At 46.8% G+C, this 12,751-nt stretch overlaps 1 protein-coding gene across 1 annotated transcript in view; it reads left to right on the forward strand.

Annotated features, from left to right (window-relative positions):
• Positions 1-346: 346 nt before the first annotated feature.
• The window catches only part of PRICKLE2 (prickle planar cell polarity protein 2), a 353,356-nt gene continuing 340,951 nt past the window's right edge, over positions 347-12,751 (forward strand). Inside the window, exon 1 of the mRNA XM_045530689.1 lies at positions 347-392. The gene's annotated coding sequence lies outside the window, so the exon portion shown is untranslated. The remainder of the gene's footprint in view (positions 393-12,751) is intronic.

Genomic DNA, 12,751 nt, shown 5'->3' on the forward strand with positions numbered 1-12,751 from the left:
GTGGGAGGGGGAGCCGGGCTCCCACCCAGGCTGCCTTGCATCTTGTCCTGGCCTGGCTCCTGGCGGTCGGGGTGAGGGAAGGACAAGCGCAGCGTCAGGGAGCTGGTTCTCCCCTCCCTGCCCTGCTCAGCAGGCTCCGCGCCCCGAAGGGGGAGACCACGTGACGCAGGCCACCCGTAACCAGGCAACCGTTCCAAGACGCTGCTCTCTGTCTGTGCTGGTGTCTGCCGTATTCAGTATCTGCCAGGCGCTCAAGGCTCCTGGGGCCATCCCAGAAGTCATCAGAAGAAATAAGGCTTTCTGGGGAGGCCTGCGGGGACATCTGATGTTTGACCTCTCTGAACTCTGCGCCCCGAAGTCCTGAGGTTCCTATTGGGGATTCGGAGCAAATGGTGGGAATCCGAATTCACGGGGGCCAGGGTGTGCGCTGTGCGTGATGCAGGGGGCACGGGGTGTGGGGCAGAGGCGGCCCGGGAGGCTTTGTGCGGTGTTGCCCCCGGGGGCCCCAGCTGCAGGCCATTTCCCTGGGCCGGGAGCCAGCTGCTCCCCAAACGCGCGCCTGCCCGGGAGGGCGCGTCAGTACCCCGCGCTCTCGGCTCCGCAGCAGCCTGCGGCTTAGCCGTGCGCCGTCTGTGCACGCAATGGCTTGCTGGCATCGCGGTCAGGGGGGAGACTCGGGGGATGAGCAAGACTTATTGAGCCCCTATTATCTTCCCCGCGCCAGACACTAAGGAGAGAGGGAAACTAGCAAATCAGAAGTAATTCCAACTGCATAGATGAGAAAACGGAGGCTCAGATAGGCAGAACGAGTCCCCCGAGCCTGGCTGATGAAAGTCTGCGCTTCCCGTAGTCTTGCTGCTTTACAGAGGACGAAGGGCACTTCGGGTTCTTCAAGGCCGGCTCCCTTGTTTTACAGGTGGGGAAACTGCAGAGCAGGGAGACAAAGTGTCTCCTCCACGGTCACCTTTGAATTCCTTGTAGGAATCGTGATCTCACTTTCAACTTGTTCTGGGATTCAGTAACTGTTAAGAACTCAAACCTCCTTCTGTTATCTGCAGCCGACTGATTTATGCCCGCGTCTGTGTCAATGTGCAGATAGAGCTGTAGTTTGACCATAGGGGCAGTATGATGTAGTCAAGTGTCATTCTTGCCTCTTGAGAGCAGTGAAATTTGGAACAATCATTTTATCTCTTTAGGTCTCAGTTTCCTTTTCTGTAAAATGGGGATAACACTAGGACTTACCTCATAGGATTACGGTAAAGATGAAATGAGCTCATTTATGTGAAGTGTTGAATACTGTCTTGGATATTATAATTTGTCAAACTTTTATCACAGGTGTCTTCAAAATCTCAACCAGATAAAGACTGGGCTACTCTTACATTCATTTATTCATTCATTCGTTGGTTTAATATCCCAAAGGCCTAGAACTATGTCTGCAAAACATTGGCTGCCCAATAAATGTTTACTTAATTAGTGAAATTCTGAAATATCCAGAATTGAAGTGAAGGTAGACTTCGTAAACGACACCAAAATGTTGGACAAAGCTGTCTTCCTCTCTAGGCCAGGACTGGACTTAAGCAAATAGTGCATTGAACCTCCACTTCTTTCCCCTCCCTTTCCCCAAACCTCCCGCCTCCTCTCCAGGGGATCTTGGAGACCTGTCATTTCCTCTGTAATATGAACTTAAGATCAAGGTGGCCCCTCTCCTGGCTGCATTTGAAATCACCTCTACAATTATGGAGATGCTGTTACCAGTGAGGGGAGATGGGGGGGGCAATTCACCAGACTCAGGAGATAAGGACGAGACTGGTGGGCTGTTGCATCACCTTGACAACTAGGCTGTATTTCCCGGCTTCCCTTGCGGTTAAGTACAGCCCTGCCACTGAGTTCTGGGCGGTGCATGTGGCTGGAAGGGATGCACTCCGCTTCCAGGCCTGGCCCGTCAAAACTGCCTTGTTCTTCTTCTTTCTCCAGCCACCACAGGGGAAACACAGGATGAAGGAGGCTGGGCCTCAAGTGCTGCCCCTGCCTGCTGAGCAGGAGCGCTGATTTTGGCTTTAATAGAGTGAAAGATAAGCTTTCTTACATTAAGCCATTGGATTTGGGGAGAAGGCTGGGTATCTGGCAGCATCTATTGTTACCTTAACTAATACATTAATAATAATGAGGCAGACCACCACAAAGGGAAGTTGAGTGAGATACCCTCTGCAAAGGGTACTAAAGCCCGGGCAGGCTGTGCAGGAAGAAGGCCTGGGTTCAAGTCCTGCCTCTGCATTTCCTGCCTGTGCTGTGCCCCCAAAGGCTCTGAGCAAGCTATTTTAAAAATCTTAAAAGTTGAGCCACCCATCATTGCTTGATCATTCTCTTCTGAAAGATTCTGGGAGAATCAGAGCTGGAAAGTAGGGCAAGTCTTCTTTGATTTCAGCTCTGTTTTATATTTTTGCCTTGGCTGAGAGTTTAGAGTGAAAAACTCCCTGAGGGAAGAGCTCTTCGAGGTCTCCTTTTGCAGAGCCTCCTTTCCTTCCTGCCATCCCCACGATGGATGTGGGCATGGGCAGACTGGATTCGTGGCCTGTCTGCCCCCTTTAGCTGTGTGACCTCAGCCTGGTTTCCCCACCTTTCTAGGTCTCCCATTCCATATCTGTAAGTTAAAGATGATACCACCTCGCCCAGTTGCTGTGTGGATTAAAGATGTAATGTTAGAAGAGGAGCACACAGTAAGCCCTCAGTGGGACGTGAGTCTCCTGCTTCTAGTATTACTACTACTTCTAAACTCTGCACACTCTGACTCTGTGTTTCTAATCAAACCTTCATTCAGTAACCATTTATGGAGCACCTACTATGTGCTGGGCAGTGCATAAGCAAAGTCTCTGCCCTCATAAAGCTTGCCTTCTGGTAGAGGTAAATGTACGCTAAGAGAACAGACATGTAAAATAATTGCAAATTGTAATAAAGGCTTTAAAGGAACTAAATGGGTTGCTGAGAGAATAAGGGGTGAGCTGGAGGCAAGGCAAGTGTTCAGTGGGGCAGTCAGGGCGGACTTCCCTGAGGAGGTGACATCTCTGTAAGCCCTAAGACTGAGCGGTAACCAGACAACAGAAGAGCTATGGGAGGTGCCGTCTGGGCAGAGAGGGCAGCTGGTCCAAAGGTCTCCAGGTGGACAGGAGTTTGGGGTGGTCAGGAGCAGACAGGAGGCCAGTGAGTGACTAGAGCAGAGAGGGGAGTGGCTGGGAGGCAGGAGGGGCCACCCCCTGCCCAATAGGCCATGGTATACAATGGGAATTTTTAAAATATACATGTATAAGTGCAATGAGAAGCCATTGAAACAGGAGTTTTGTTGTCCACGTTGTATTTTTGCAACAGTAGTTCTCAAAGTGCGGTCCTCAGACCAGCATCACTTGGGAATTTGTGAGAAATGGAAATTCTCAGGGCACCCCTGGCCTACAGAACCCGAACCTCTGGGGCTGTTGCTGAGGAGCTCACATGTTAACAAGCCATCCCAGGATGCGGGTGCTGCCGGTCTGGACTGGAATCTCAGTGTTTCTCAATCCTGGCTGCACAGAAGGCCATCCAGGAGCTTGTATGAGCTATGAATGTGGTGAGACCCCCTACCCACCCTCCCCAGACTCTTATTTGGTTAGTCATGTGTTGACACCTGTGAGTTGGTAGCTCTTGAACGGTCCCCAGAGCATTCCAGTGGCTACAGCAGCCAGGACCACAGGATGGGGGAAGGGGAGAGATACAACCATTCAGGAGGCTCATGCGGTGGTCCAGGCGAGCGACGATGGCAGCTCAGACTGGGGTGGTGATGGAGAATACAGAGGGGCATGGATAGATTTTAAATATATTTAGGAGAAAACCCAACAGGACTTTTAGATTAATCGAGGCAGGGAGGTGGGATGTATGTTCAGCACGAGATTGAAGGGAAGGCCAGCCATGAAAGTAAAGACCCCGTGCTTGTAGGTAGCCTGCAGCTAAAAGACCCCGGGAACATGGACTAGACACTGAGAACGGGGCCCCAAAGAGGTGCATCCTCTCTCTGCCTGGCAGTGAGGGCAATGAGGACGATCACAGCAAAGTCAGCAAGAGCTAAATTTATCCTGAATGTTCAGAAGAGCCTCAATGTGAAAGGGACTTTTTGTTATGTTTCTTAATAATCAAATGACATTTCTGTTTTGGAGCTAAGTCTCACGATAACACTGGGGTGGGCCCCTGCAGGGGAGAACAGGAGGCTGAATGATGTATCCAGGAGTGACCAGCAGGTGGCGCGCCAGCTTCAGAAATGTGCATGGCAGAGAGCACAGCGAATCTTGTGTTGGCTGCTTAACTAGGAGAAAAGGCTTCACTCCGGAAGTGTTAAGAACAATCATATGTACGTGTACTAAATGGCAATTAGGTACCAGATAGCAAGGTGCCAAGTGCTTTCTGTGCCGTTTCTCATTCAATCTGCATAGCTCTACCAGGTGAGTGCTGTAAGCATCCCCACTTTGCCTATATACTCAGAGTTTGAGAAGTGGCTTGGCCAATATCACCCAGATTCTAGTGGCAGAACTGGGCTTGGTCCTCCACCCTGTCTGACCCCAACGGCTTCTTTTTTTTTTTTTTGAGACAGTCTCACTCTGTTGCCTGGGCTAGAGTGAGTGCCGTAGCATCAGCCTAGCTCACAGCAACCTCAAACTCCTGGGCTCAAGCAATCCTGCCTCAGCCTCCTGAGTAGCTGGGACTACAGGCATGTGTCACCATGCCTGGCTAATTATATATATATTTTTTATATATAATTTTATATATATATATTTTGTCCAGCTAATTTCTTTTTTTTTTTTTTTTTTTTTTAGGAGAGATGAGGTCTCTTGCTCAGGCTGGTCTTGAACTCCTGAGCTCAAACAATCCACCCACCTCGGCCTCCCAGAGTGCTAGGATTACAGGTGTGAGCCACCGTGCCCGGCCCCCAGTGACTTGTGGGCACTGGGTCCCCAGGACTTTTCTTGTCCACAGTGCTGCTTTCAATCACATTTGGGAGTGATGCCCTTGAAGGTGGTGTCACCAGAATGAGCAAAGCCTTTGAAGTCAAACTCCCTTGGCTTTGCCGCTCACTTGCTGTGTGATGCTTAGAACATTCCTTGGCCTCTCTGTGCTCAAGTCTCCTCATCTCTAAAATGGGGTGAGATGTGAGGCAATGAGGCTGTAGTGCTTGGCCCAGAGCTGCTCAGTGAATGGCAGCTTTCCTGCCTAAATGAATTCACAGGAGGTAGACACAACTCTGAAAAACCTAGACCTATACTGTCCAGCAATGTCTTCTGCAATGGTGGAAACATTCTCTATCTGTGCTGTCCAATAGGGTAGTTGTGGCTGCATGTGGCTATTGAGTGCTTGATGCACAGTGCAACTGAGGAACTGAATTTTTATTTATAATAAATTTATATTTCAATAACCACACATGGCTAGTGGCTACCATATTGGACAGTGCAGGTCTAGAACGTGTCTGGGTATCCTTGAGAGCCCCTTGGATATGAAATAAAATAAGGCATGTTCAACATTTAGAGCCTGGCGTATCACAGGTGCTCAATGAATTTGAATTTGTCGGGAAGGAATATAAGAGAAAGGAAAATGGATAAGCAAGGCCATGTTTTGTGACAAATCATGTTAATCTGTGGGACTGTACTCAGACTTCACCAAGCAAAATCTCCCAGAGTTCGGCACCCAGGGGGCTGCCTGGGACAGGTTGTTACTTTCTTACCCTTTCAGGCCAGAATTCTCTAAATATTTTTTCAACATGTATTTGGTGGGGACAGAACAAACCTGTTGTAGATAATAAAGCACATGTTCAACGTGAATTCCCTCCATCCATTCACGGACTAAAGAAAACCACCTCCTCTTCTAGGCCCCTCTCTTCAATTTTATCTTGAAATTTTATAAATCAGACAACTTCTTAGAAAGTTTTTAAAGGTTTAAGATGTCAGTAAGGGCCGGGCACAGTGACTCATGCCTGTAATCCCAGCACTTTGGGAGGCCAAGGCAGGAGGATCACTTTGAGGCCAGGTGTTTGAGACCAGCTTGAGCAATTGCAAGATCCCATCTCTACAAAACATAGAAAAATTGGCCAGGCATGGTGGTGCACACCTGTAGTCCTAGCTACTCAGGAGACTGAGACAGGAGAATCACTTGAACCCAGGAGTTCAAGGGTTACAGTGAACCATGATGAGGCCACTGCACTTGAGCCTGGGTGACAGAGTGAGACCTTATCTCCAAAACAAAAGGAAAAAAGAAATAAGAAAATCATGGGCCCCCAGGAAACAGCACTACATCATGCATGTCTCAGCTCCAAAATTTCATCTATTCAGACTTTGCCTTTAAGTGGCGGTCAGTTGGCAACTCTTGCATTTTCAGTAGTTGAATCTTGCAGCTCGTGGAGGCTACTGTCAAAACTTTCCTACAGAGATAAGTCTGCCTTGGCAGGCACCATCATTTCTTTCATCCTGAGGGTAATTTCTACTTTGACAGTATTGGGACCAATTTGCATCCTGCCAGTTGTGTAAGGGAACCTGAGTTAACAGGCACCTTCCTTCCAAAGTATCCCAGTGATGATTAGGGTTCTTTGTGGACTGGCACCCTGGGCTGCTGGCCCGTTCCCTCATCTGACCCGGACCCAGGTAACACCAATCCCCTGTCCTCCAGAGCACCCCAGTCTGCCCACGGGGCTGGCTGACGTACACTCAGCTGCCGGGCAGAAGCGTTCCCTGTTCCTCGCCGTCCTGAAGACTCGCACCCTCTCTGAGTGCAAGAGTAGCCCTGGCTACTAACTTGATGTAGCAGTGACGACATCTCCTTGAACAAGACCTACGGCTCTGGTAGCCCCGTGAAAGGAATTGCTTTTGTTTTTCATATTTTTAATTTTTCCTTTTAGCACATACGCCTCAAAGCCCTCTAGGAACATAGAGAACCCTCTGCCAGAATGACATATGCTTCTGTCTTTTATGACCCTTTATTTCTTAACATGGTTCATTCCCAACTCTGACATCAAGGTCCCTTGGGAATAGGATCCAGCTATGAATAAAGAGGCCGCCTCCTGGATTCTGCCTTTGAGCGAGGAGTGGAAGGATCACTGGGTCTCACTCCTTACCTCTCTTCTCACCTCCGTATGTCCTCCTAGGTCCCCAAATGGTTTGGTGTCCTTTTCCCAAGTAGCCATTTTCCAGTATTCTAGCAACCCAGCGATAATACACTCCCATAGGCACTGTGTTACATGGTATCCATTACGTAAACACCCACAGGGCTCAACCTCCACCCAGGTGTTAGCTGGCCACTATTAAAGTGGCAGTGTCCACCCCGTGGCTGAACGTGTTTGCATGTTACATGATGACTCCTTAGTGTCAGGACCGACCTGCCACCTCAGCTCTCTCCTCCCCCTCCTTCAGTCCATGTCTACTCAATCCACTGCACATCTGTCTCTAGGTAACAGTGCTGCCCTGTCTTCTGGGCTGAGTATCTTGGATCCACGGCCCCCCCCAATACCCTCCTCTGCCCCAGGTGGCTGTCCATCTGTCATACAGTACCCTTGCCCTTTGGCATTTAGCTGGGTTCAGCCAATGCAGAACCCTCGCAGGAGATGGGAGGATGGGAAAGGACAAAAGCAGTAGGGATTTCATGGGCCCTTCTTTCCAAGGTCACTGCAGCCCCACTAAGGTCTCTGCTACTCAGGCTGCCTCCTCTACAGAATTCCTTCAGGTTCTGGTACCAGCTTCCTTCCCTCGGTCCTTCAGACCTGGGGAGGGTGAGCCCTCTGCTGCTTCTAGCCCTGGCCCCTTGCACCTGGCACACGTGCCCCCCCCACACACACACCTCTCTAGACAGCCCTTTGCTAACTAAATCATCCTCCAGTTCACCTGACTCAAGTGTGTCAGCTGTTTCTATTAGGTTTCTGACTGCCGTACCTTCCCTTGGCACAGAGATGCATTCTGGTTTTGCTAGATTTATATTCCTAGTCGCCTGTGAACCAACATTCACCTTCCCCTCCAAACATCACTTGGATTCAAGATGTTTCCAGATTCTTCCAAACCCTGAATTCCTCAATTTTCCTCTTTAAACTAAACACACACCTGTCCTCCTCCTCTCTTGCTGCTCTACCTACCAGTTATGCAACCTCACCTCCCTGACCTTCAGTTTTCTCATCTGGCAAATGGGGATAATGCCTGGGTTGTCACGAGAATTTAAACAAGATCTTAAGATGGTGTCTGCAGAGTTGCGTTTCCTCCCTCTCTGTTGACTGATTATTTCTACGTGCCAGGCTCTTTAACCTCCAAGATCTGAACTTAGGTTTGCAAAGATTCTCTTTTTTGCCCCCCTAGATGTTATATGACTTCTTCCTGCAACACTACTCATGGTCTTGAGGGGACCTTCATTTCCGTGGGCCCTGCATAGTCCGAGAGCAAACCCTTGCCCCATTCTTATGCTTTAGTTTGCTTATTCTACCCAGTTACTGCTAAAGAATAACAAAAAGGAGCTTTAAATTGTATTTTATTTTTAGCGTCTCCTATGAAGTCCTGGATATTCAGAATGCCCTGGAAGGAGCCATACAGAGGACTTTTTTCTTACAGAGGTGATGGGCACAGCAGGAGGGTGAATTTGATATCAGTTCTAACAGGCTTGGGGGAAAGAAAAGCACAGAGTGCTTTACACGTGACGACTATGTATTTGTGGTTTTGCAGTGGATTTGATCAAGATTGTACACGAAATCGTTGAGACCAAAGGTTAGCCTGAAGATTTAGGAGGATCTGTGGCTATAGATTTTCTGTTACATGTCCGATCCATTAACAATTTTTAAAAGAGTTGATTATATGATTTTTTACTTCTGAGCTCCTTGAGGGTTTGTAGGGAAGGAATTAGGAAGGAGGTGTGTGCTATTCACCCAGAAAGAGGTGAGGATATAGTTAAAACACATCCACAGCTGAAGGAATTTTCTCAACGCTGTTTATTTCATATTTCTACTTTCTCAAGAGTCCCCCAGAATAGCAATTGCTGCACATTTGTCTTCCCATCTAGTTTTGCTTTAACAATAGTTGGGAAAACACAACCAGATGCTTTCTTTAAAAAAAAAAAAAGAAAAGACATCTACATGTTGACATCAATGTCAAAATTAGCCCTCAGTCTCCAGATAGTCACTTTTTCAGTTCAGTTAATAATTAAGTTGGCAAACTCACCTCTTAAGTTCTGGAACAACTCGGTTGGGGTCTGAACCCTGACCTGGCCTCAGGGAAATCAGCCAGCTAAGCTGCTTTTTCTTGTAGCTCCCTGGAGAACCATTCCTTAAATAAGGCTCCCTATTTAACAATTAAACTTTAATTACCTAAGTAAGAGATAAATACAGTCTCCTTTTTTAAAAACTTAATACATCACAGATGAGGCTAATGTTCCCTTGGACGCCACTCCTAACCCTGACCTTTATAGGAGGTTACAAGTTTGGGGGTATCTTTCCAGAACTTTAACGTTACATTTCCCTACATATATATGAACACGTGGAAAGTAAGTAACATTATTGTGTGTTTTTCTCCAAGCCTATTTTTTCCTTGATTTCTTACAATCTACAGTAGTTTTTCCTGGACGTCTGATCTTGAAGAACACTAAAGACCAAACTGAAAACACAATGAGCTTGTGCATCTCATTCTTCCCTTGGGAGTAGAGAGTTGACTTAAGCCCAGTGTCCTTGTATGATTCATGATTGACAATATTAATAACTTAATATATGGTAGAGGCTACTTTATTTTCATTTCCATTCTACAATTTGTTGATCTTTGAGAGAAAATTAAGGAGAAAAATACCCCTCTAAGACTGTATTGATAGAATTCATACTAAAAAGATTTTAGACTATATCCATTTTACACATCAAGAAATGGGAAAATGAGGCAGTTGGAAAAGCTTCAGGACTGGACCCTCTCTACTTTAATAAGAGCAATGGGTGGAGGATATCAGACTCTACCCTGTACTCACCTTCAGATTGTAATGAAAAGTTATTTTCCACGTGCATCCTTTCTCTTTATCCCATTCCATTTCTCTGAGCCAGTCTTTCTTAGTCTCTTTTGCAAATCTTTGCTATGCAGTGACTTTCTGCTTTGCATTTCTTAATAGGCAAAAGCAAACTGCTAATGTTGCATGGTGCTTATTCTGCAAAAGATTATACGGAGTGCTTTCCATACATTTTCCTCTTTATCCTCACAGAATACTGTATGATGTTGGTACCATTAGTGTCCCCAGGTGAGAAAACTGAGGCTCAGAGTGGAAAAGGAAACTGAGTCAAGGTCTCTTGGCAGGAAGTGACAAAACTGAGGTCAGACTTGCTTCAAGACTCTGCAGTTTGTACTCTTAATTCCACCCTCCACCACCACATGTTTGGTTGTCTTTTATAGCAAGCAGGACTTATTCAGACTGGGGAGAAGCAGCTTAGAGACTTCTGATAGGCTCTAGCAAATTGCTGGGTTAGACAGTAGGAGCTCAGTGAATATTTGATGCTCAAATGAAAAGCACTGAAGACCAAATGAGTTCGTGTATATAAAGGACAAGAACAATGTCTGGCACCTACTAAGGTCTAAATGAGTAGTAGGTATTATTATTAATCTGTGGGGCTAATTGTGTCCTCATGCTGTGCAAGCACCTCAGAAGACAAGACGTTTCTTGTCTAGGGTCCCCAGAGGAAGTAACAAAACTAAGACCTCCCTGAAATATCACCTCCAAGCAGCTAGAGGGCTCGGCCTTGCTAGCAAAACCATCTGGCACATTCTGGCAATTGGAATAATCACAGCCAGGACTTATGGGAGAGAAGTTTGGGAACCCCTTCCTCTTACTGAAGTTTGGATTTGGGGACAGATTCCTTCTCCCCATTGCATTTGCTTTTGCCATCTTTCATGTTTTTACATTTTTATTTTTTGTCTTGCTGTGTTGCCCAGGCTGGTCTCGAACTCCTGGGCTCCAGCGATCCTCCACCTTGGCTGCTCAAAGTGCTGAGATTACAGACATGAGCCACCGAACCCAGCCTTGTCATTTTTCTTGACTGACCAAACCTACAGTTATAATATTACTTCCTTCCTGGGACTTCTATGCCCCCTGCTGTTTGCCCCTTGCATGTACGTAGATCCTTTTTGCCTGTATTTGAAATGCCAGTTGTTTGCCATGTCTTCTAGGGGCAACCTGCATTCAGCCCAAGTGAGTAGGCAGTAAATCCTGTGACCCACCCCTACGCTGTCCCCAGCCGTGGTGAATCAGTATGGTGAGCACTTGATCTTTGAGGTCATAATGTAATGTTGGGACTGGCCACCATCTTGGGTCAAGTGCAAGGTTGGTAGTGGATGAAGGTGGCCTCCACTTTTGCTCTTCCAGTTCTAATGCCCATGTTTCGTATTCTTGGATTCCATACCCTATTTTTCTGTTTTCCTTACTTGAGGTAGTTTCTGTTGTGTGGATCCAGACAAGCTTTCACTAGATGCTTCCTACCCAGGCAGTTAAACTCTTTGAGGACACAGTCCCCATGTGCCTCTCAATGTGTAATATACTGCCTGCTACATTGTAGGCATTTAATAAATATTTATTTCTTGCTAATGGATATTTTATGGAGTGAGAGTTATCTTAATACGAGAATTTGGACTGGACTTTGTTTTTGTTAGAGATAAAAGCCATATGGCAATAATAGTAATCATTCATTTGTTCATCCAAAGCATTTATTCTAGATAAAATTGAAAGGTTATACAAGGCCCAGTTTCTTACTTTAGGAGATTTCCTCTCTAGCAGGGGAAGATAGCCTTATATAGAAGATAAATTACCATTTGATTGGCTAGTGCAGCCCAAACAAAATGTTCTCTCCCTATGTTTGCTGTGATTGTTGTTCCTTTTCACAAACTCCAATGACTCTGGCAAGCCCAGATGTAAACACCAGCTTCCACTCGCCAAGGATCCGTGATTAGGAATGCAATCTCATGGATAAGGGTGAACGTCCCTTCCCCCATCTCATTCTGATTAGAATTCCTTCCATTCTGTGTTATTGTTCACTTCAAACTAATCACGGATACTTCTCATTCATTCCAGGCTGTTGGTCATGTCTCAAGGTCAAGATTGGTTCCCAGTAGTCTGTGTTTGCATGTGCAGGACTTTTTATGAAATGCTGGAACGTCTTGCGATCACCTTTCCCAGACTTTACGATGAGTAGGAATTTTCCTTCCCTTTGCTCCCCCCCATAGGGTGGGCCAGGTGGCATCCTTGCCGCCATTCCCTTCTACACCCCAGTTCAAATATTTTATCACCAAGGGGGAAGGACTAAGCCTCTGTCGCTGATTAGTGATTTTATTTAATTAATTATTGTGAATTATTGCATGATTACTTCACATATTTAATACATTGTTTATGTGTATTAACCATGTGGCATGTACCAGGGTGGGTCCTGGGGACTGTGGAGAGTAAGTAGACTCAGCCAGTACCCGTCACCCCGGAGCTGCGAGCCCAGTGCTGTTCCACAGATAGTGGCACAGGGAACACACTGCAGACGTGACACACAATTCCCAAGTAGCATGCGGGCATGTGACAGAAGGGTTAATGGGTTCGGAGTGTTCCAGAAGGTATCATGAAGTCACACTGAGGCTGAGCACTTTGTAGAGGGAGCCAGGTGCAGAAAAGAGGAGAGAACCTTTGGCGTCAAGGGAGAATGTGTCCCAGGGCCCCAAGGAGGAAGCAATGGCCTGAATAGCTCAGTGGCCACGCCCTGAAGCCTTCA

Source organism: Lemur catta, chromosome 18 (genome assembly GCF_020740605.2).
Source record: "Lemur catta isolate mLemCat1 chromosome 18, mLemCat1.pri, whole genome shotgun sequence".
NCBI lineage: Eukaryota > Metazoa > Chordata > Mammalia > Primates > Lemuridae > Lemur > Lemur catta.